General features: G+C 39.8%; 2 protein-coding genes across 4 annotated transcripts in view; one reads left to right on the top strand and one right to left on the bottom strand.

Annotated features, from left to right (window-relative positions):
- rtn4rl1b (reticulon 4 receptor-like 1b) overlaps positions 1-21,257 on the top strand; it is a 134,907-nt gene that overhangs the window by 1,369 nt on the left and 112,281 nt on the right. The gene's annotated exons all lie outside the window — the stretch shown is intronic.
- Positions 1-21,257, bottom strand: part of dph1 (diphthamide biosynthesis 1) — a 176,872-nt gene that overhangs the window by 63,289 nt on the left and 92,326 nt on the right. For 2 of the 3 annotated variants that reach the window (XM_088300660.1, XM_088300661.1), the window contains exon 1: positions 13,968-14,013. The gene's annotated coding sequence lies outside the window, so the exon portion shown is untranslated. Of the gene's footprint in view, positions 1-13,967; positions 14,027-21,257 lie in introns of those variants that run through there. The other variant, XM_088300663.1, reaches the window with a different exon arrangement.

Raw genomic sequence — 21,257 nt, 5'->3', positions numbered from 1 at the left:
TAATAAATTTGAAAGCATTTTTTTCCTTCTTGTAATTTGAATAACTTTGGGCCGATACCAATTAGAAATCCTTCATTGTGTTTGACCTTGTCGTGTAGTTTCCAGGTGAAAAGCAACCAACCCAGTTCTCATTTTCAAAAAATAAGAAGGAGCGGTGGCAAGTTTGTGAAAAAAAAAGAAGTCCACTTGTGTTTGACGATCCACGCCAGGCAAGTGATTTTGCACGGCAACAAACATGGCTGACAACCAAAGTATGTTCACAAGCATGAGGGGACGAAGACATTAAAGTCAATAGAGCGCATACGCTTAAAGAAACAAAAAAAAAGCAATACCAAATACTTGACGGCAATCTGATATTGTGACCTGCTGTATCTTCATCCATAATACATCATACTCCCTTGCGAAGCAGGAACTCACAATTCACAGCAGGTGCTAAAAATTCCAGAGAATGTCCAATTATATTCCTTTCCGTGACTCTTTCAGTCTCTGTAGCAAACCACGTGACACCAAGCTCATCTTTAAAACACATCCTAAAACATTTGTATTCTTTGGCTTCGGACTCAGCATGCGACTGCATTGTTTGGTTTTGTTCTACTCTTTTTACGTCATTAATTGATCGTTTTTACTGCCTTTGTTGTTGTCAGACAAATTGTTGCTCCATGTACGGCACTTTGCTTGCAGCGGCAGTTGTTTTAAGGTGCTCTTCAATAAAGTTGAGTTGTGTTGACAAGATCCTGTGTGAAGCCTTGCAATGGCAAAGTACAGTTTGGTGGTGTTTTGGTGGCAAAAAGCATGATAAAGAGGACCGTTTAAAATGGACCAAAAATGGTGTGGACAGAAGAGTTTGAAACTATACAACCGCTGTATGGACCACAATATGCACGCTTTTTTAAGACAGAATATTTCGCGGATGGAATATATTTTCAGTTGATTTTTTTCGACTTTGCACACTACTGTTTGGTGGCAGTGATGTGCCATTAAGAAGGTGTGTTACATAAACATAATTAAGAAAAAAATACTTTAGGTACAGTTGTGTTTTGTCCTCGCATTTCATGTACAAAGCAAATTTTTCTTGCAAAAAATACACTGGGAAAAAAAACATGTGGTGCTTTTTTGGCGCTGGAATCTTTATTTTTATTCTTACGCTTTTAATTGTTTTGGCTGTTTATGTGCTTTTTACCATCTTCATTATTATTGTTTTAATTGTTGTTTTGTCACTTATTTTTGCTCCATGTACAGCACTTTGTGTGCAGTGCTGGTTGTTTTAACGTGCTCTGTAAAAATAGTTGATTTGAGTTTTTTTTTATTATTATTATTTTTGAGGTTCAGAAAAAAATTAAAAATTTTCGTATAATTGAATGTTCAAAATACGCGTACTGTTCCAGTGAGTTGCAATAGTATTATTTTCATGAACTCCTAGACCTACTATGCTGCTGTATTTTAATGGAGGTCATTATGTTGGTCCTTGGGAGTGTTCAATATTTTGTGCGCGTGTGTTTGTGTGTGTCAGTAAAAGTTTGAGAATGACTGGTCTATACCATAGTTTTGTGCCGTCCGACTGTTTCATCTTCGTGAAATCGTGGTACGAATTGTCCATTTTCACAGCCTTCAACCACAACTGTGGTCAATACTTGAAAATTCCAATCTCCCTAATCCATTCCGATTATTTCTAAACTTGAGCCCAACACAAGTAACCCCGACAAAGAGACTATCGCTCGAGTAACACCAGTCAGAAAATTGACAACTAGCCTGCCATGTTGGTTGAATTATGCAGAGACGATTCTGAGGAGTCATTATAAATGCTCATTAAAGCTTTGCCACAACAACACATCTACTGGTGGCCTTCAACACACAGCGGCGTCTCTTCTCTCCGCCGCGGGTCATGCTGGCACCGGAACACTGTATAGATAGATACCACCGCTCGCTGCTTTTAGTCGGCTTTGTCAGACCCAATCTGTTTTGGATGCGCGTGTGTGTAGTGTGCCTCAGGGGCAGCGGGCGAAAGCGCCTGTTTTCCTTTGCCATCACATCGATTATTGCTGTTCCAAGAGTCAAGATGAAACACACCGCGGTGATGAGTGCTTATAGCTGGAACAGCTTGGAGGGAAGGACCATTGTGGAAAAAAAGTGCCTTCTGACAGCTTAGTGCAAGAAGTGATGCCATATCGTTTAAAAGGCAGCGTCGCAAGGTTTTCCGAATTGTCTGCTGAAACTGACGTGGAGTCAAAATGCAGATTTATGAAGGTGCGCTTTGGAGTTTGACGCAGAAGCAATCGGGAATGCATGTCCTGCTTGCGTGTGTCATACTAATGGACATGCTGGTAAAAAACAAAACAAAACAAAAAAAAAAAAACGATTATGAGGTCTTCAACTTGGCCACAACCGTCATTAATTTCCCATTATACTGGCTGGGGGGGGGTTCAGGAGCCTATTGCAGGGGACACATAGACAACATCAATGCACCCAAGTCGGGCGAATGTACCACCACACCCTCAGTGACCATCGAGGCGTAACAAAAAAAAAATAAATATTTGAATCGTAAAAATCATTTTGATTGAAGATCCGAGTGCATCCAATCAGACTGAATTAATGAATTGACAAGATATATCTTGCACATATCTGGCACATTTTATATTACTGTGGGTTAATTCGCAATGTGATTATATTTCAAAATCGTTCATCTCTGTGATGTGCTTTTTCTGGACGCGGGATGAAAAAAAAAAAAAAAAATCCCATTAATTCAATACAAATGAATTTGAAGTCGAAATTTCACTCATCTGCCAAAAAATGCAAGCGTACTGCAGCATGCTTTGAGTCGGCGGCGAGGCAGAGATGTGTCAGCTTTGGCAGGAACATCGAACAAGTTCTCTGCTGAATTTGATGGACTTTGCACCTCGAAAAACACATTGCAAGGAGCCTGGCTAATGAATGAGGGCTCAGCACTGGCTGCGACACATCCACCATTCACAAACACATACTGTACGTTGGAGGGAGAAAAAATGCGGAGACGACACCGGTGCCCAGCGTGACTGCTTGTAGCTAATTATGACACTAATCAAGTGAAAAAGTCACGTGATTTCAAGCTGCCCGCTGGTTTCTTCAGTGGAGAGCGGAGTTGTACAGGTGGATCATTGCTGTGACATAAACACCTACGGGCAATTTAGAGCAGCAAAGTGTGATATGTGTACCATGACTTGTATGTGGGTTCCATCTAGTAGTGGGAATACGGCTTTAGCCGTCAATGGTAGTAAATGAATTAAGAACTGCTTGTTTTGAACATTTATGGTATGTTTTAAAATACAGTATAACTTTTGGTCTAATTATTAATTGAGCATCATTTTCTTAGACAATATACTTTTGAGGAATAAAATGACTGTTTCATTTTTGAAGAACAAAAAGGCTTTTTGTGGTACTGCGTATTTACATTGGTCATGATGGTGGTACTTGGGGAAGCAAATCATTTTTATTAGGTGGCACTTGGTGTAAAAATTTGCAGAACCAGGGGTGTCCAAACTTTGTCCTTACAGAAGACCACTTTGAATTTTTTGGTACTTTGGTTTACCAATTATCCAATTCTGCAATTATACACAGTTTATAGAATGTAGTTAGTTTGAAAGACGATAAGACAAATAGCTGATGATTTTTTTTTTTTGAGGGGGGGGGGTGCAGGGCGTCATGACCTCCTCCACATTCGGGACCAAAATAAGAACAATCTGTAGTAAGCTGACCACATTGATGTGATGTCTTCACAAATCCGACCTCTTCATTTTCTGGCTAATTTTGGGCAACATTTTTACTTTGCTAAACAACGAAAAAATTAACAGCAGCAACAATGGACATCGTGCCTGCTGGAACAACGGGACTTACATGACTAGCTAATGCAATTAAGTGTATTGCAAAATCAAACTCGAAAGCAGCGTTTGCGGTATGCGTATGAGTTCTTTACAAACGCAAAGATCACCGACGCCGCTCCCAAGCTAGCTCGCTTCGCAGCGTGGTGTTGATCTTGTTCCCTGTGGAGACAAATAAATTACCCTCAAAGAGACCTTGTGTGCTACGGCACATGGCTGGGGTGAGTCATCGCAGCATGTGACTAACCGGACCAATCACGAGAGTGCGTGCTGCATTCTGATGTGCGCGCAGCGTATGTTCCAGACGTGCCGCGCAGCACAACGTGTCAATCAGGTGATGCAACGTGGCCGTTGTCATCCATGCGTACACAGGTGTATAAAGAGGACTTAACGCGGACCACCCGAGAGCCCACCCCCCCCCCCTTTTAATTTTTCCTGTCAAAAGTTGCTTTTGACAGGCCAATAAAAAATGAACGGTGGACCACAAACGGCCCCCGGGCCATGGTTTGGACACCAATGAATTCACCTACCATGCACGTTCTCATAAGGCTTTGGAACTCTAAATTTTAGCGTGGATTTTAACGTGTATTTTACCCCAAAATATTGAATCCTGATGCCCGCGACTTCAAGGCCTTTAGACTTACGCGGTTCCACTCTCCAAATATAATTTAGATGCTAGATGTGTGCACTATATACAGTTTACATCTTATAACAAGGTCATGGCCACGTTTGCAAGCATGCCAGCGTGAACGTTGGCTTAACTCCATCAGATCCTTTTCACTACCACATACATTCCCCTTAAAAGCACCGGTCCGGAAAGAAAGCACATGGGACAAGCTGACAGCAGCGGAATATACAAGACGTCCAGCGCATATACAGTACCATGCAGCCACGCGCTGTAATTTCTGCGACGTGTTCTGTAAGATTAATGGATATAAGGTCGGTGAGGTCTTTCCGTCATGTGAAATGTCTCCTAGTTTTGTCGGAACTGGTCCAATAAGACAAGCCTACACACTTTTACCATCTGAACATCATCATCCTTGTGTTGTATATGCTTCCATCTATTAGCGATACTCAAGGCAACAAAGTTTTGTTCTCAAGTATAATCTTGAAGGATGCACAATGTTGACATAAAAAGATAAGGCTGAACAAGGAATCAAATTGGATATTCAATTTGCAGTGGATTAGAAGGTTATTTTCAAATCACAAAGGCCAGTAGATATAAGGTGTGATAATTAATAAATTAATCAGGTAATTACATGGTAATTACATTTGTTAATCAATGAATTGTTGGGATACCTTTATTAATTTTCCCAAATGCTAGGAATTTTAGCTTCACAACAGTAAACGTTATCCGCTTCCAGCTGTTCTCCATAAAAAAGGGCTAGTGTTGTTTCAAAATTAAACATTTGTGTCACAATTTGACGTGGAGGAGTACCCCAATGCGTGGACTTGGGGATAATAATCAATATTTTTTTGCTTATTTTCAAACATGTTAAATTGAATTGAATGTCATGTTTTTTAATTAAAATATTTTTAAATTTGACTACCGATTAATCGACAGAATACTCAAATATCAAAATAATCGTTAGTGGCAGCCCTAATATGTGTATTGTATTTATTGATTTATTTATTTTAGATCAGCTGAGTGCTCAGGAAGTGCGGTCCCCAGGTGTACATCACAGTTTCATGAAGGATGAAAAGTGGAAGTGATTTGTGGACAGATTTGTTTGCATTACTGTTGTCATCTGATTTATAATTTCATTCTCGTTGATGCTGCAGTTGATTGGTAGAATTTTGTAAAGTCGTCATAGTGAATGCTTAAAAGCACTGCAATTGTTTAGCAAGTTAATTACTCAAAAATTAGATGAATCAATATATTTCATATGAATTGTTCATTTGCCTTCATTTTAGCATAATCTTAACTGTGAAAATGATAGCTGTCATCACCGTTCGTGAGTAAGCAGCCCTCAAAAGTCATAGCCCACGCAAAGCACACAATGTTTCATTCAAACAACAACAACACATTTAGTCGACAATAATAACATGTTTTTTGACAGATTACAAATGTGTTGCAGACACACTGACCCATGGACCAAGCCTTGGAATGCTTGCAGTATTCCATTCATTGGAAATGCTTGCGAAGACTTGTGATGAGTGTATTATTAGAAGGCCTCTTCAAGAAAGACGACAAAGCTGCGTTGCGAGAAAACCCCTGCTTATGCGTTATGATGATGTTTCCACGTGCTGCCACATGTGTTTGCCTTTTCCTGTGTATGCCAATTAATTTAGAATGTGAACACTCTCTACTCTCGCTATTAATGTAACATGATTAGATTTTGGTCAAATCAGTCATTTCAGGATGTCGCAACGCCTCATAGGGAGAGAGAGTCGTTTTGGTACCCCATTAAGTTTCATTAGAGAGGCAAAATATAATAACCCAGATTTAAGGGCCTGAGCAAAAGGAAGCGTGCGTTATTCTTTTAATGACTAAATGGCTGTTTTGGGAGCCTCGACTTTCCCTCAAATTTTTGCAAGCATGTATGACCTTGTGATGTATTTTCTAACTCGCTCAATAGAGCCCCTTGGAAACTTGGGAAAAATTAGCCCCCTGATTCCGAGACAAACTACGGAAGCATTTTAGCTGATATCATCTGATCAGAGTGGCGACAAAGTTTGATGACCATTTCACAAATTCTCAGAGTTAGAAAAAATTACGTTTTGCGGTGGTCTTTACTTACCGCCTACTGAGTTTAGCTAGCTAAGCTTAGTAGCATAGGGTTAGCATTATGGCTAACACACCAACAGTAGCATACTGTCATTTTATGTACGTCAGGATGGTTGATGTCCAAGTTAGTCTTTATTTTGAACAATTTTTCTATTTGGAAATTTGGATTGAATGCCCGTGGCCAGTGCCCCCCCCCCCCCATTACATGCCACTGGGAGTTCCTTTCTTCTTCCGCAGATATGACTCGCAGACATCAAGTGTTTACGATAACGCAGTAAAAGATGGCGGTCGTAAAAACAGCAGGTCTGCGCTCATTAACAAAAGGACAAACAGCCGCTTTGCAGGAGAAGCGAAACGTGGGCCCGGAGCGGGCGAGTGATTAAGTACGATGACATGAATTTGCACGAGAGCAATAAACGCCCATCTGTCACTTAACTATGTCGCAACTTCTCAGCTACCGTCGAGGCTCAGCGAGCCTTCTATTTAAAGAGAATAGATTCCCGGCTTGTCTAATCCTCTCAGTGTCACTCTGTGTCAGCTTGCCATTGTCGGACTTGTGTTTCGGACCGGCGACAGAGGCCTCGCAAGAGAAGGATAATATTGAGAGCCGAGCAAAAAATATAAACCCCAAAGCAATCTCCTAAAGCTGTCCATAAGCCGCCTGAAAAATGAGAAGCAAATCAGGATGGGGTGGGGTTGCATTTCCATCCTTGTTACAGAATGTGTTGCTTTAAATAGATTAGGCCCATCAAAACAAAACAAAAAAAAAACACAACTGCTGGGAAATTTTTTTTCTCTCTCACAACAAAACAATGCAAAAGTGTAAGCACATTGATGTATTGGTAGTCTGAAGAGCTCACCTGGCACGCATGGCGTCAACAGTAATTTATTGAAGAGCATCTTCAATAATTGGATGTCTGACATTTACTCATGCTCTAAAAAAATATTACCGTTGCTTACACATAATGCACTGCGAGGCATGGATGTGCATCTCAAACATCACATTTGCGCAAGAAGAGATTCCAAAGCAAACCATAATTATTTTGTGACTGGCGGAAGCCTTTAAATTGGAACAAAATCTATTCCTTGATGCCGGTCCACCTGCGAGGTTTTTGAATTTGCAATCGTTCCGATAGAAAATAATGGAAAGAGAAATAATCTTGGTTCAAACGACCACTTTTACAAAATCTTAATTAACTGCATGTCCATTTTTATGAAATATTTTAACATCCTGATACCTCACACGCATGTAAAAATAAGTTGATAATAGTCAAGAAAATAAATTCCGTGCTCGTAGTCCTTACCGACATAACTGGAATATAAATTTTATTAAAAAAACATTGAAAAAATTGAAAAACATTGACGCTAAAAAAAAGCAGCAATGTACATCAAAGGGAAATCAGAAAAACTCAAATTCTGCACGACAAAACACTGCCATGAGGTTGAATTATGTAAAAAAAATAAATAAATTAAACTGAAAAACAGCCCTGATAAAACAAAAGCACCTTCACTGCAAAAAAAAAAAATGGACAGGAAAGAAAACTCCGAAGATTGACAAAATATTCAAGAAAACAATTTTTCATTAAAACGTATTTTATGTGCATATGCAGTTTTTTTCTAGCATTAAATATTATTAATTACTTTATTTACTTTAAATGACCTGGATTTGCATATCTGTACCGCAAAAGGCTCTGATACCACTTCGCCAGCCTGCCATATTCCTTCTCGCAAGGACCCGTTTCAGCCATGTGGAGATACTTTGAAGACAATAATATATGAGAAATGATGAATATTTGCGTTCTGTCCTATTCCTCTGCGAATATTTTGTGTTTACTGCATATGTGTGTCCTTTTTATCGGAATCTTCTTGTCGCCGTCATCCGCCAATGTTGTGGAAATCAGATGCAAGGCCAGTCATGAGCGGATGACAATGAGGTGGCAGCGATAAAGAACCTATGAGCCCTGTTTTTTTTTTTTTTTCTTTAGTATTATTAAGAAGGAAATTCTGATGAAGTGACTAAATGAAGTTTAAAGGTCAATGTCGATGGCGTCGAAGCGACAAAGAGTGTGAGGTAAAAGGAGAGCATCCAGGAGTTGACAGTAATCCCGAGTGCTCTCCTGACAGCCCCCTCAACCCCCTCCCACCACTTGGCCTTCCTGAGCCTTCGTCCACGGAGACATTGTCTTTGGTGTGCTGAGCAAAGCAATTCGGCTTCAGCGACACCTGGACGTCTGCCCTTTCGCCATTGAAACTTCGGATGTCCTCGAAGGCCGTGCGGTGACATAGCGGCGAAGGTGGGAATACGTGGGACGGGCATCCACGTTGCTTATATTCAACCCCGGGGGTTTTTGCCACGTATGCGGCGAGAAATCCACCACGTCGCATTGGCGCCGAATCCGTTTGTTTATCTGGCATCTCATTAATCCCGCACTCCATCCACGTCCAATTCAAAAGAACTCATTCCGACGGCGACTAATTCGCTCCCGAGAGTACGTGCGGATTTACGGAGGATTCTGAAATGAACGTTTTTGACCGGGCTGGAAAGGAAAAGACGCTGTTGGAGATGTGATGAGGGAAACAACAATTAGGGTTCATCTCGGAAGTTGATCTCACTTCACGCTGTATTATCTATTAAGTGTGCAAAATACACTCCGAGGATGGCGGAGGCTCTATTGAGGACCTTTTTGAACTGTCAACACAAAAATGCCCTACCGTGAATAGTCACTAGTGTTTGAAAAAAAATATACAATCACTATGATCCCAAAACTGTTTAAAATGCATCGGTATTGATTTGATTTAACCTTCATTATGAAGAAAATTAAGATGAATTAGGTGACTTTTTATTTTTAGTTGAAGTGTTTCAGTCACGCGAGTCATCAGAAACTTGAAAAGAAGAGCGAACAAAAGGAGATAGGAATTTATGAATGAAGAGTTTCGTAAAACTGCTGCAATGGAGAGTGTGGGTGATGGTAGGCATGGCGAGAAAATAGCAAAGATAATCTTACAAAATTAACCATAAAACAAATATGTTGCATATGACTTATCTACACCTAAAAAGTGTGCGCAAAGCCAGCAAAGACTCTCCACTAATGACCCAGGCTACCCCAGAGCTTGCCTCTCGGTTGATTACTTGATCGGTTTCATATTTAGGTAGTGCTTTGGCGCCTATCTTGTGTTACCTTAGATCAGAGGTCGTCAACGTGGTGCATTAACATGACCAGTGTCCTCAAAAAAAAATCCAAGTCATGCATTATTAATAATAGTGACTAATAAATATTTTCAGAACTGAGATCTTGTGGGGTGGGGTTCGATCATTCATGTAATCTGTTATAATTAGTTTGTGCTTACCCTTTTGATTATTCCATCGATTACTCTGGCAATCGAGTAATTAATCGGTTATCAAGTCAGAAATATTTTTCGACCAATTTTTGTGGTTGACTAAGCTGAGTTAGCCAATTTTTTTTTTTTTTTTTTTTTTACCGCAGTCCTAATAACATATCATAAAGATATATGATTAAATGTAAAATTGTCATCTTAGAAGTGTGTATCAAAGTGGTGGCCCTTTGGTATCGGTAGCCAAGAGGTAGCTCGCATTTTCAAAAAGGTTGGTGACCCTCTGCCATAGTGTTATAGAATGAGCATGAAAAAGCATGGATAGGTGGATTTTTCAAGAAAAAAATTGAAGATGAAAAAAAAAGAAAAAAACTGCAAAAAGTGAATTTGCAAAGTGCAAACTGTGACTAAAAGGATTACCGTGTATTGAATTTTTACAGATTTAACCCTTCGACATGTAGTCCAGATACGTTTAAATTATTAATCAAAAATTTCAAATTACTAATTAAATTAAATATACTAATATAGTGGGTGACATTTGACGACATTTTGTTGCTCAATGGACCATATTCTGAACAATGAATGGATTGCTAAATCTGAAAAATCTTTAACTCAAGTAGTGTTCCATTCCCCTCCTGTAGGTGGCGGTAATGCACATTACATGGTTACCAGCTAGCACACATGGCCATCTTCTTCTGGTTCCAACGCCAGCTGTCAACAACCAAAACAAGAAAGGCATTTTGAGCTGCACTTTCATCTCGATCTGCTGGACTATGAAACGTCAAATCGCAATCCTCTCGCTTTTCACACGCGGTGTGGGTAATCATCACCTACCTAGCTACAGTTGTCCTCGCAGCCAAAGTGGCTCTCCCCGCTCACGCCTGTCACCTGAGCTCATAGCACCTGTTGCATTTTCTCCACATGCGTGTCTGCCGCGACTCATGCTGACGTTTAGCAGCAATCACTTTCACCGTAATTCCCTGACCTGCGTGTTAAAATTCCTGTCGCCGGGTTTCAAGATATTCTCCCAATAGTGCCTGGCTCGAGTGGAGGACAAAAATACTGACAACCTCCCAATACTAAACTCATTTCTGATCAAAGTCAACAAAAGGCACTGTCGGCTATTTCTGAAAAATGATCAAGTAGTGTGGATTTATAAAGAATTATTTTTTTTTTGTCCTAGATCTGCTCAGAAAAGAATCAGGGCTAACTATAGTAAATGTTATACCTGTTCAAAAATCCCGATCGTAAGTCGTTCTGTGTTGTCAAACCCAAAGTCAGCGACTGTAACGTGAAATGGAAAGAGATATTGTAGGGTTAGTTGTCAGTGTGGTGCGCCGTATTGGTCACACACACACATGGGCTGCATATTAGCCAAAATGATCATCAAAATTATATTTTTATTAATACTATAATCACGATTAGTAATCAGTTCTTCATTATGCATCGTTATTGCGCTACTTTTCAACAAACAGACACTTTTTAGTGTCAAATGTAAATTGAAAATGATTTTTTTTTTAAAAATCCAAGAATTTTACATTCACAAAAGGACTAATTGAATAAATACGATATCACCGAGTGCAATCATGAAGTCCAAAACAACAGATGCTGATCCCTCTCGTGGCAAGAGCTCCTCACTATGGTGCTCCTCCGATTCAATTTTTGTGATATTTTCTTCTCTTGAAAGAACTCCCTGTCACCGTCAGACCTCGTGACTCGCTCGGTTGTGATCAAGCACCAGAATGAAGCCTTCAGCATGTGTTCTCACCCTGGTGGTTGGCTGACGACTGCGTGAGAACGTGCGTCATTAGATATTTTTGATTTCATCATGGTAGCCAAACTGATCACGACTAAATGTATGTAATTGTGAAATCCTAACACCCTTCCCCCCCGCCCATCATCTCTGGCATTTTTTCAAAATGTCTACAGGACGGTAAAGAAGAATTTTGCTGGAATCCAACGCCCCCCCAAAAATGTGACTGCGACGAGAGGGTGACTATTACTTAAAAATGCAGAACCCGCAGACAGATGGGGACGCGGTAATTAGAGAATACAGGCCCAGCTCATTTCCCCGGTCACACAGTTCTCATATGCAAATCCTTGTCGATTGTCTTCGAAGGCTCTTAAAGCCACTTCTTTACTGCGGCAGAAGCATGTTTTGACCTTATTACGATTTGTATGCGGTGGATAAGAATGCTGCTAAGTGGAATGAGCAGTTTTTAAATTCATCCTTGGCCATTTTCAGGTCACCTTTGTGAAATTGGAATTGGCATACAGCAGATATAGATCGAAACTAGTGGTTGACTGATTATCGGCCGGCCCGATAATCTGCTGATAATCTGCATCGGCCTTTTTTAATAACTTTCAAGGCCGATAAATTAAAATCTGGTTTATTCTCTCTCTCTCTCTCTCTCTCTCTCTCTCTGATTGGTTCCTTGTCCAGTGGGTAGCAGCCAATCAGCAGTAAGCTGCCTGTTTGCTTTTTCACACACGCTACAACTGACTTTGCCGAAATTTCGGTCAACGCCTGTCGACTACAGCTCACAACTAATTGAAAACTATTTGCTGGAGTAAACTTTAAAGAGATGTTTGTTGTCATTGAAAAAGCTTTAAAGAGTTGTAAATCATTAACTCACTCACTGCCATTGACGGATAAATACGTCAAAATTCCATTTTTTTTCGCTCGGCTGATAGTGAATGAGTTAAAGGCATTTAAACTAGGTCAAGTTTTGGAGTTTTTATTTATTTATTTTTTTGACACCATTTTACCCCTTTTTTCAATAAATGAACATCGGCTTGAAATATCAGTTATCGGCCTCCATGACTACTAATAATCGGTATCGGCCCTGAAAAAGAACATATCAGTCTATCAAGTCCTTGATTACGCACGCCGCCACCCGAGTGCTGCCCCTATACACGCAGGAACTATTCAAGTCATTGCATCCAAAACACTTCCTGACATGGAAGGTGTTGTTTGGAGCGTGCAAGAAATCACCGGGCCTAATTGCTTAACAACATTGTGGCCTCGTCGGTTTAACGAGATGTGCTGCCAGGGAACATTGTAAAAAGCAAACAAAACAAAAAAAACAAAAAAACATTTTGCTGCATCGCTCGCTTCGTGGCTGTTGCAGCGAGGAGATCCTGTTCTCCGATGGCGGAGCAGACCACATAGTGAGGAGTAGCGAAACTGGCAGCTGCTTGTTTTACATTCCGTCCACCTTCACCCTGCAGGGATTCACACTTGCATCCCAATGACAGGCTTCTCCTCCCACCTTGCTCAGCTTAAAGGCCATGCAGCCATGCTCGGAAAGTACTTTGAAAAAGTGCGCCGGAACCTTTATAAGGTCAAACACGCATTCTTGTTTGACTTTAGAATCATTCTTTCACCAGAAATGTTGATCATGAGTTTCAGGGTCACTCTGACGCCATCATGAAAGTTTTATGAACTGTCCCGGCAATGCTTTGAGCAGCTTTCCTGACTTATCAAGCGCTCGGGATTCAAATTTTTTTTTTTTCTAACTTGGATGATTAGTGATAAAAGTGCTGCTCGTACTTATTTACGTTGCCTCAACCTCCTTTTACTTCAGAATTTATGTTTCATTTTGTCAAATTGCCTTTTTTCTCTTTATCATCTTTAAGTGGAGTGCGTGTAAGAAATAAACATCTTAAATCTGCAATCCAAAAACCAGGGCGTTGGCTGATAAGCAAAATTTGCCTGGCCGCTGCCTCAAGTCAGAAGGAGAAAGTGAGAGAGACACACACACACACACACACGTTACGGTTGAGTCAGGACTTCCTGATTACCTGCATTTCATTTTCAGGACCGTCCACTGCCAGCGGTCATCCCTTTTTTTCCCCATTCACTCTTCGAGTACACACCAATACCAAGTACCGATACCAAGTACCGATACCAAGTACCAATACCAAGTACCAATACCAAATACCGATACCAAATACCGATACCAAATACCGATACCAAGTACCGATACCTCTCATACCTTTGATATAGAAAATGTAATTTAACACAATGACAAAAAACGTGAACAAAGACCTACCTTTTTGACGCAGATGAAGATTCATCGATGTCAATCCGCCGCAGTATAACGGCAACTAACTGTGAAAAAGAAGCACCCGCGTATAAGAATACACCCTCCCAAAATCATCCTTAAAAAGCATTGTGAATAATGTGAATGAATAGAGATTGAAAACATACCGATAAAGTGACAATTCTTTTAAATCCTAGTTCCCAAATATTTTGAAATACATTTAAATATTTTTAAAAATCGAGCACATTTCACACTTTTAGTGAGCATTTTATATCGTTGAGTTTGCTTTTAAATCTCAACTGTGTTTGTAACTGCTTTTAAATGTTCTACTTTGAATTACATCTTACTGAGTTGTGGTGTTTCAAAGATGCTAGAAATCTGTGATCGCAGTTTTTTTTTTTTTTTTTTTTTTTTTAAAACCTGTTGGTAAACATCTAAAAAATTATGAAAAAATTAGGTTTCTTACGAAGATGCCTGCATTATATCCCCCTCAAATGGGGATTTTTATTTTTTTAATGATTTTTATTCACAGGGTTTTATAGCATCGTTTGACAGTATCGACGGCTGGCAGCCTCCTCGAGTACCTGATACCTTAAAATAAGTGCGGTATCAGCCCGATTCCACTCGACTATTTGCACCACAGTCCAGGCATTACGTCAACAAACAATTTCTTCTGATTTTACTTTGGAGTAACGAGTAAAGCAGTGCAGATTTTTCACAGACTGGCCACCATTTGTTGTGGGCAAGGTGGAGGTTTGCCGATGTACATTCCTGACCACGACGCATATGCTGCAATAAAGAAAACCAACAAAAACATTTTTTCACAGTCTATACGGGTGGCCTTATTAAAGTATACATTTTATCCAAGAAATGTTTGAGTAACATTCAAAGATGCTGTCTCCTCTCCTCCCTTCAAGTGTGACAAAAGTTGATTGTCACCATTTAAATAGCGAGCAAAAGGGGAAAGCTCCGAGCTGTTTTGATTCCGAAGAGAGATTTCCATCTGCTTTACAGTCGTTAGGAACCTTGAAGAGAAAGCCGCATCTTGCCTCGCCCGCAGTAGGCGAGTACAAGAGAGAAGGGAGGGGGGAAAAAAAGCGCCCAGTGAATAGATAAGCGTATGCAAGCGCATTGTAGCTGCTCCTCTCAAGGCCTCAGTCTAGCGCAGTTCAATTCCTGTAGGAGGCAGGGAGGGCAGAAGAAAAGAAGGACTGCCCAATCGCAGCGTGCGCACCCCTCCAGATCAATACTTTTTGTCATTTCCTCATACATCCAGGAACCGCCAGTCACTTTGCCCTCACCAGCTGCTCCATGTTCAAGCAGAAATTAATCTAGAGGTTAAATAGCAAATGTCGTCCGCTGCTGGATCTCCTGTGAAACAATAAACAGTACACGCAGGCGGATTATTGACCTGTTATATGACCGAGCCGGCGTTAAATAAGATTTATAAACTGTTGCGGTGGCAATGCTTCCAGACTAGGACACAAACTCGACCCGATTTGTCCCCGTCTCCGCCGGCGCAGCGGTGTCAATTATTCAAAACGGCGCCATAAGCCAGTTCATTTGTTCCTTTTAGTTCAAAAGGGGTGATTGTGTGCTCACTGATGCTGCACTTGACTCTTAGAAGAAAAAAGATCATCACGTCACTGAATTGTAGATTTTGTCGGCTTGACTTGACCCCAATGCAAATGGACTGTAACAGCTAAAAGTGGTGCCAACGCATACCGATAATCATAGCAAATAATTTCCTTCTCTTTTCGAGAATCAGATGATACACATCGACGCATTTAGATAATAAAAACTTAAAAAAGATTTATTCATTTTATTTTTTTCAAGTTCGGCAGGCCGGATTAAAACGTTTAACGGGCCGCGTGTGGCCCCCGGGCCGTAGTTTGCCCACACCTTATATATACTGTTACATGAAAAATCTTCCATCCACAACCATAAACAAATATCGGATCAGTATTTGGTCAAAGTGTCCGAACAAAATCTTTGACGTTATTTCTTGCTCAAATGTTCAACATGGTTTAATTCAATTTTAATTATTTTGTGCAAAAGTTCAAAAAAATCAACAAAATTGTAATTAATTAATGATTTAAAACAGTATCTGAACTTATGTCAGTTTTCATTCCACTGCTTTTACTGATGTTTCAGATTTTTTTTATTCCCCAGAATGATGCAGATTTTACTCAAAATCAGGAAAAATAATGCAGAATTGTTTACCAGATTTTTTTTCGGGAAGGAAGATATTTGAATGCTATTATCTTTGTCTTAGTTGTAATGTGTTAATGTATTGAGTGATGGGGAGATAATTTAAAAGAACAAATATTGGCTGATTATTCGGTTGGCCTCTGGTATTCACGCAACTTCAATACCTACAGTCTCTTTTTTCCCCCCACTTTATTCCTGTACCGTTTTTTTTACCCTGCAGAAAAGATAATACATTGAAAATATTACCACTACCACTGTCCTCATTTTTCGGACAAGGGCATTAGGTTGAGAGGAAATAATAAAAATATAAAGATTTTTAAAAAAAAGTTGTTTAGCACCTCGCCAAGTAGACCAAAAAGGGAGACGGAGGACTTCATCATTGTGACACGTAGCTACAGGACGAGGCCAAAGGGAGAGAGTGCGTCCAAGGACACAATATGTCAGGGCTCTAATGGAAGTAATGGAAGAAAGATTTATTTATTTTTTTCATGATTTTGCGTTGGCGTCATGCCCGCTCTCGCCTCCCCCCCCCATCGATGAAAAGGTTACAGCTGAGTGTCAACTTGCATTGTCTCCTCTGGGTCGAGATAGTCTGGCAGAGCCCCGCCCACTCATGTTTAATCATGGGAGCATAGTTTTAATTAAAAAAAATTCATTTTTAAAGAGAAAATGCTTTTTTTTCATAGATTATTGTGATAAAACATTGTTTTTATTGTGGACCTTTTTCCTATCAGTAATTTTGACCTATTAATAAATAAAGTGGGCAGGTAGATTGCGTTACATTGGTCGCTCATGTCAGTTCACAATCCTCCGTTAACCTGGAAGTAGACCGCTAACTAATGAATCGACGATACCCTTGTTTTTTTTTTTCCATTTTTATTAAGATTTAAACCCTGCAAACCGTATTGAGGTGAAATTAAGATTGAAATTACAGCTGCTCGATTAATCGACAACTAATCGATAATCAAATTAATCAATTTTTACTTCGATTAATCGTTTAGATATCTTTTTTACGTTAAAATTTATGACGTGACACACCCAAACCGCTCACTAAATCATAATTATTTTATGTTTGTGAAATATTTGCAATGTCAATTTGAAATAATGTCCTGCCTTTGAAAAAGGGGATGAAATTAAATTTGTGTTAACCATTTCATTGAAAAATCAACAAAGTAATTGACATTATAATCCATCCATCCATTATCTGAAAAAAATGCTTGTTCAAATCCCCTGATATTCTTTTGCAACAGGACAATGCTCGGAGCGCTTTCTATTGTGTCGCAATACTGCTTTCAAGGTACTGTACAATGCATTGAGCCGTTTCTGGTTGCGAGATATGGGGAAAAAGTAAAAGTGCACCTCGCAAATGAGATGCCAACACACGCGCACACTTTGCATGCATACATTGAATCTGACACTCGGATGGCAGAATTATCACGCTAATCGGAATTGTTCTTGTCGCTGTGTGGGAGCACTCAGCGCTGTCTGCTCGTGGATGCACACACAAATAAACACACACCCCCACACACACACACACACACAATTGTTATTTTGCATATATGAATGCAGGCACCCTCTTCTCCTCATTGCCTCCCATCAAGCAGTTGTGTGCCGGACTTCCTCTACTACTCGTCATGACCCTCCCGTCCCACTCAAGTCTGTACGACAGGAACAAAACAATATACTGTACATGTCATAGGCTGCTTATCTGGAATCACGTCTCCTGTTTTCACTCCTGCTTGAAGTCTACTGTCTAACTAAACATAAAATCAAGTAAATTACATTTGTATTCAATCTAATGCTAACAAACGCCATTGACATGCTAACAGTTAACGGTTAGATCGATAGCAATTGATTTCCCTCGGCTTGAGAAAACAGGTGCGCCATGATTGGTCGTTTCCTGAGCAACTGTGACATCATTTTCAGTCCACAGAAAGTGACAAAATGGCCGCCCCCTGAGAAAGCTAAAAACCGGTGGATTTCACTGCCTAACTCATATTTCCACAACGTTAATCAGAATGTCATGTTTCGATTAGTGAAGGCACAGAGAACATCTTATTGCAAAAAATTTGGGGGGGGTTGACGTCCCCTTGAAGGCAGAAAGATGCTGGAGATGTCCAGTAGCGTCTTCTGGGAACAAACTATTTAAGGGTAGCTCATCAGCGCCGTGCTAGTTACGGCTACTACGTCACGCACTCCATTTAACCTTCATTCGGGCCTCACAAAATCTCAGGATTAGTCCAGAGTAAGAGTGACAACCTTTAGTGTGTTAATAAATTGAAAGAATTGAGTTTCGAAGAGAGGTTCTGGCTCAGAGTTTCCAATTTCCCCCCCGAATGAACTTGCAGACCTTTTCCATTGTTGTTTCTTCTAATTAGTCGCCACTGAAGAGGAGCTGTCAATCATCAACGTAGCGTGCTCATGCTTAGGGCGCAAGGTACTCCACGGGGCGCCAAAACGAGTGTGGGGGGGGGAATAGGACCGTGAATAATTACATCGGTTTCTATTGACTATAAAATGTACGCTTTTATTGTTTGTCGTTACTCACAAATCCAAAGACAAATTAATTGGACTTTTTTTGTTTTGTTTTTTTACTTTAAAAATCGCCTTTTTTGAAGTTTGAAAAATTGTTTAAGTCGAATTATAGTTAAATTCTGTTGTAAATGATAAGGGACTCAAAAATAAATTATTTTGTTCATTATATATATATTTTTTAAATAATCGTCCGATTAATCGGTAATGGGAACTTCTTTGCAAATATCAGAATTAGCCTGAATAAAGCCATAGCGACCAAGCCCTAATTAACGGGACGTGCTGTATTCTCGGAGTGTGCTTGTGGTTTGCGTTGCACAAAAGCGAGAGGGGTGCATTTGTGTGTGAATCGCAAAGCTTGCGAAGCCGCAGGTCAGCGTGTCGAGTCCTCACTGCGTTGTAAACATTGCAGAGCCTCTGGTTAATCTTCGGACACGAGAAGATACAGTGCATTGTGCGAAGTAGATAAACACTAAGCGATCACTTTCTGTTAGTTTAATCGGTGGTTTGGAAGGAAAAACTTGCAGGCGACTGAAGGGTATTTACACGCAACTTTATCACGCACATCATGGAGCCACAACGCTGCGCCATTGAGTTTTGGCGAGCAATGGAAATGTTGCCACTTCAGGATTAATTCTAATGACATGGAAAGAGATTCCATTGAAAAGTAAAACAGAATTTCAAAAAGATTTTCATTCGATTTCTTTTTACATCCTGATGTGTCTACAGATTTCCCCCTCACTTCGTTGACGGTAGTTTATTTTTTTATTCATTAATTCCATTGTCATTTTTAAAGGGGAAGTCAACCCCCAAAAATATTTCCAATAATATGATCTATTTGCCTTTACATTTGTTGAATATGAGTTCAGCAGCGGACCAGTCACGACTCACCTGTTTTCTGAAGCTGAGACAATTTGGCTGCCTGGTGGATTGTACTGCCTCACTAATATTGCGCAAATGTAATATTAATCAGAAGGCCATGTTTTGAATAGTTGGCCAGCATAGAATATATTTGCGTATATATATATATATATAAAATAATCATAATATTGAGCCACCTGAGTTATGCAATGACCTGATGTTGTGGCCCGTGGCAACATCGTCAAAAACCCGTCAGCGTGTTACGCCAACAGAAAGGAGTCATCCAGCAATTAGTCGGCTCCACGTTATTCCAAACAAAACATTGTAGATTTTGAGGAAGATTCCCGCATTAGTCACACGCAACAAGCAAAAGATAAGAAAGACGGGATGTCAAGTGGTGTTATAACAACACAAAGATCTCACCTCAACAGCTTCCGCTCTTTCAAGCTTCCCTGGCAGACACTCAATCGCAAATAATGAATAATTAATGAAAATTGGAAGCGTTGGCAAGAGCGGAGAACTTGCAAGGACTCATGCTAATTGCCTTTTGTTTTTCCTTTTTTTTGGGGGGGGGGGTTGTTATTTTCCTCACTTCTGCTCTTACCTTTTGTTGCCTGTGGTAGCAAATGAAAATTAGTGCAACATAATGAGACGCGTTTCAGGCCACAGTTGGAATGAAGTGGGGTAACCAAGTTGTTAGAATTGAGAGCCAATTCTTTTAGAACAAACTACACAAACTACAGAAAGAGGAAGCTGTGCAGAGCCGAAACGTGACAATTCCGTTGAAATAAGCCACGCCCACAAACAGAGACAGGCAGAAAACAATGATATAGATTTGAGCTGAAACTAACGATAATGTAATAATTGATTAATCGAGTTTAAGGAATCGGTTTTACTTTTACAAGCCAGAAAATAATGGCATGCTGTTAGCCTGGTTGCAGCGTTTCTATGGTTTCTTTCTTTGGTTTTAAGATGAGAAAGATTTTGAAATCATCGTGCCACCCATTTTCATCTTTTGTTCCATGAATGTTTATCACTTCATTTCAGTCTATTCTCTTCATTTGGTTTCTTTTGGCTGCGCCGCTTCCAATTCATGTTTGTGGATATTAGATTTTCTTTTTTTTTTTAGCCTCTCTGTGCTGCCATTTCAATCGAATCTGGCCTGCTCAGTGTCTTCAGAATCAGTCGTGCTGACTTGATGTCATTTAAACTATATTAAAAAAAGGGCATATTTCTTTAACACATCATATTTCAAATTCACCTGGCAGTCATGTTTGGATTTTTCTGTCTTCTGATTGGTTGGTTGGAATATGCAAAGTTCAAAAAGTGGAACACAATCGGCATGTATTAATTAATTATTATTTCATAATCAATAGGATCTCTGGGGCCGATGATACCGTTTATTAATTTTTTTTGAGTCATGTCACGAGATAAATGTTAATTCTGGACTGTGTGCCGCTATACTGCATTTTGGGCTCGACTGATTTAATTGGCTGAAATAAAAATTTTTTTACACATTAATACAAGACAAAGATAATGACATGCACACATTCCACAACCCCCCCCCCCCCACAAAACTTTAAAAAAAAATATATATTTTTTTTTAGATTTTTCTGTCTGTTGAGAAATTTTAAAAGGACTAGAAAACAGTCAGTTATATAATATAATAACAGTTATTTTCTTCATTATAGATAT

This window comes from Idiotropiscis lumnitzeri, chromosome 7 (assembly GCF_059441095.1).
Source record: "Idiotropiscis lumnitzeri isolate Australia: NSW breed Sydney's pygmy pipehorse chromosome 7, RoL_Ilum_1.0, whole genome shotgun sequence".
Lineage (NCBI taxonomy): Eukaryota > Metazoa > Chordata > Actinopteri > Syngnathiformes > Syngnathidae > Idiotropiscis > Idiotropiscis lumnitzeri.
The sequence above is the reverse complement of the archived record's forward strand: the minus strand, read 5'-3'. Positions and strand labels throughout refer to the sequence as shown.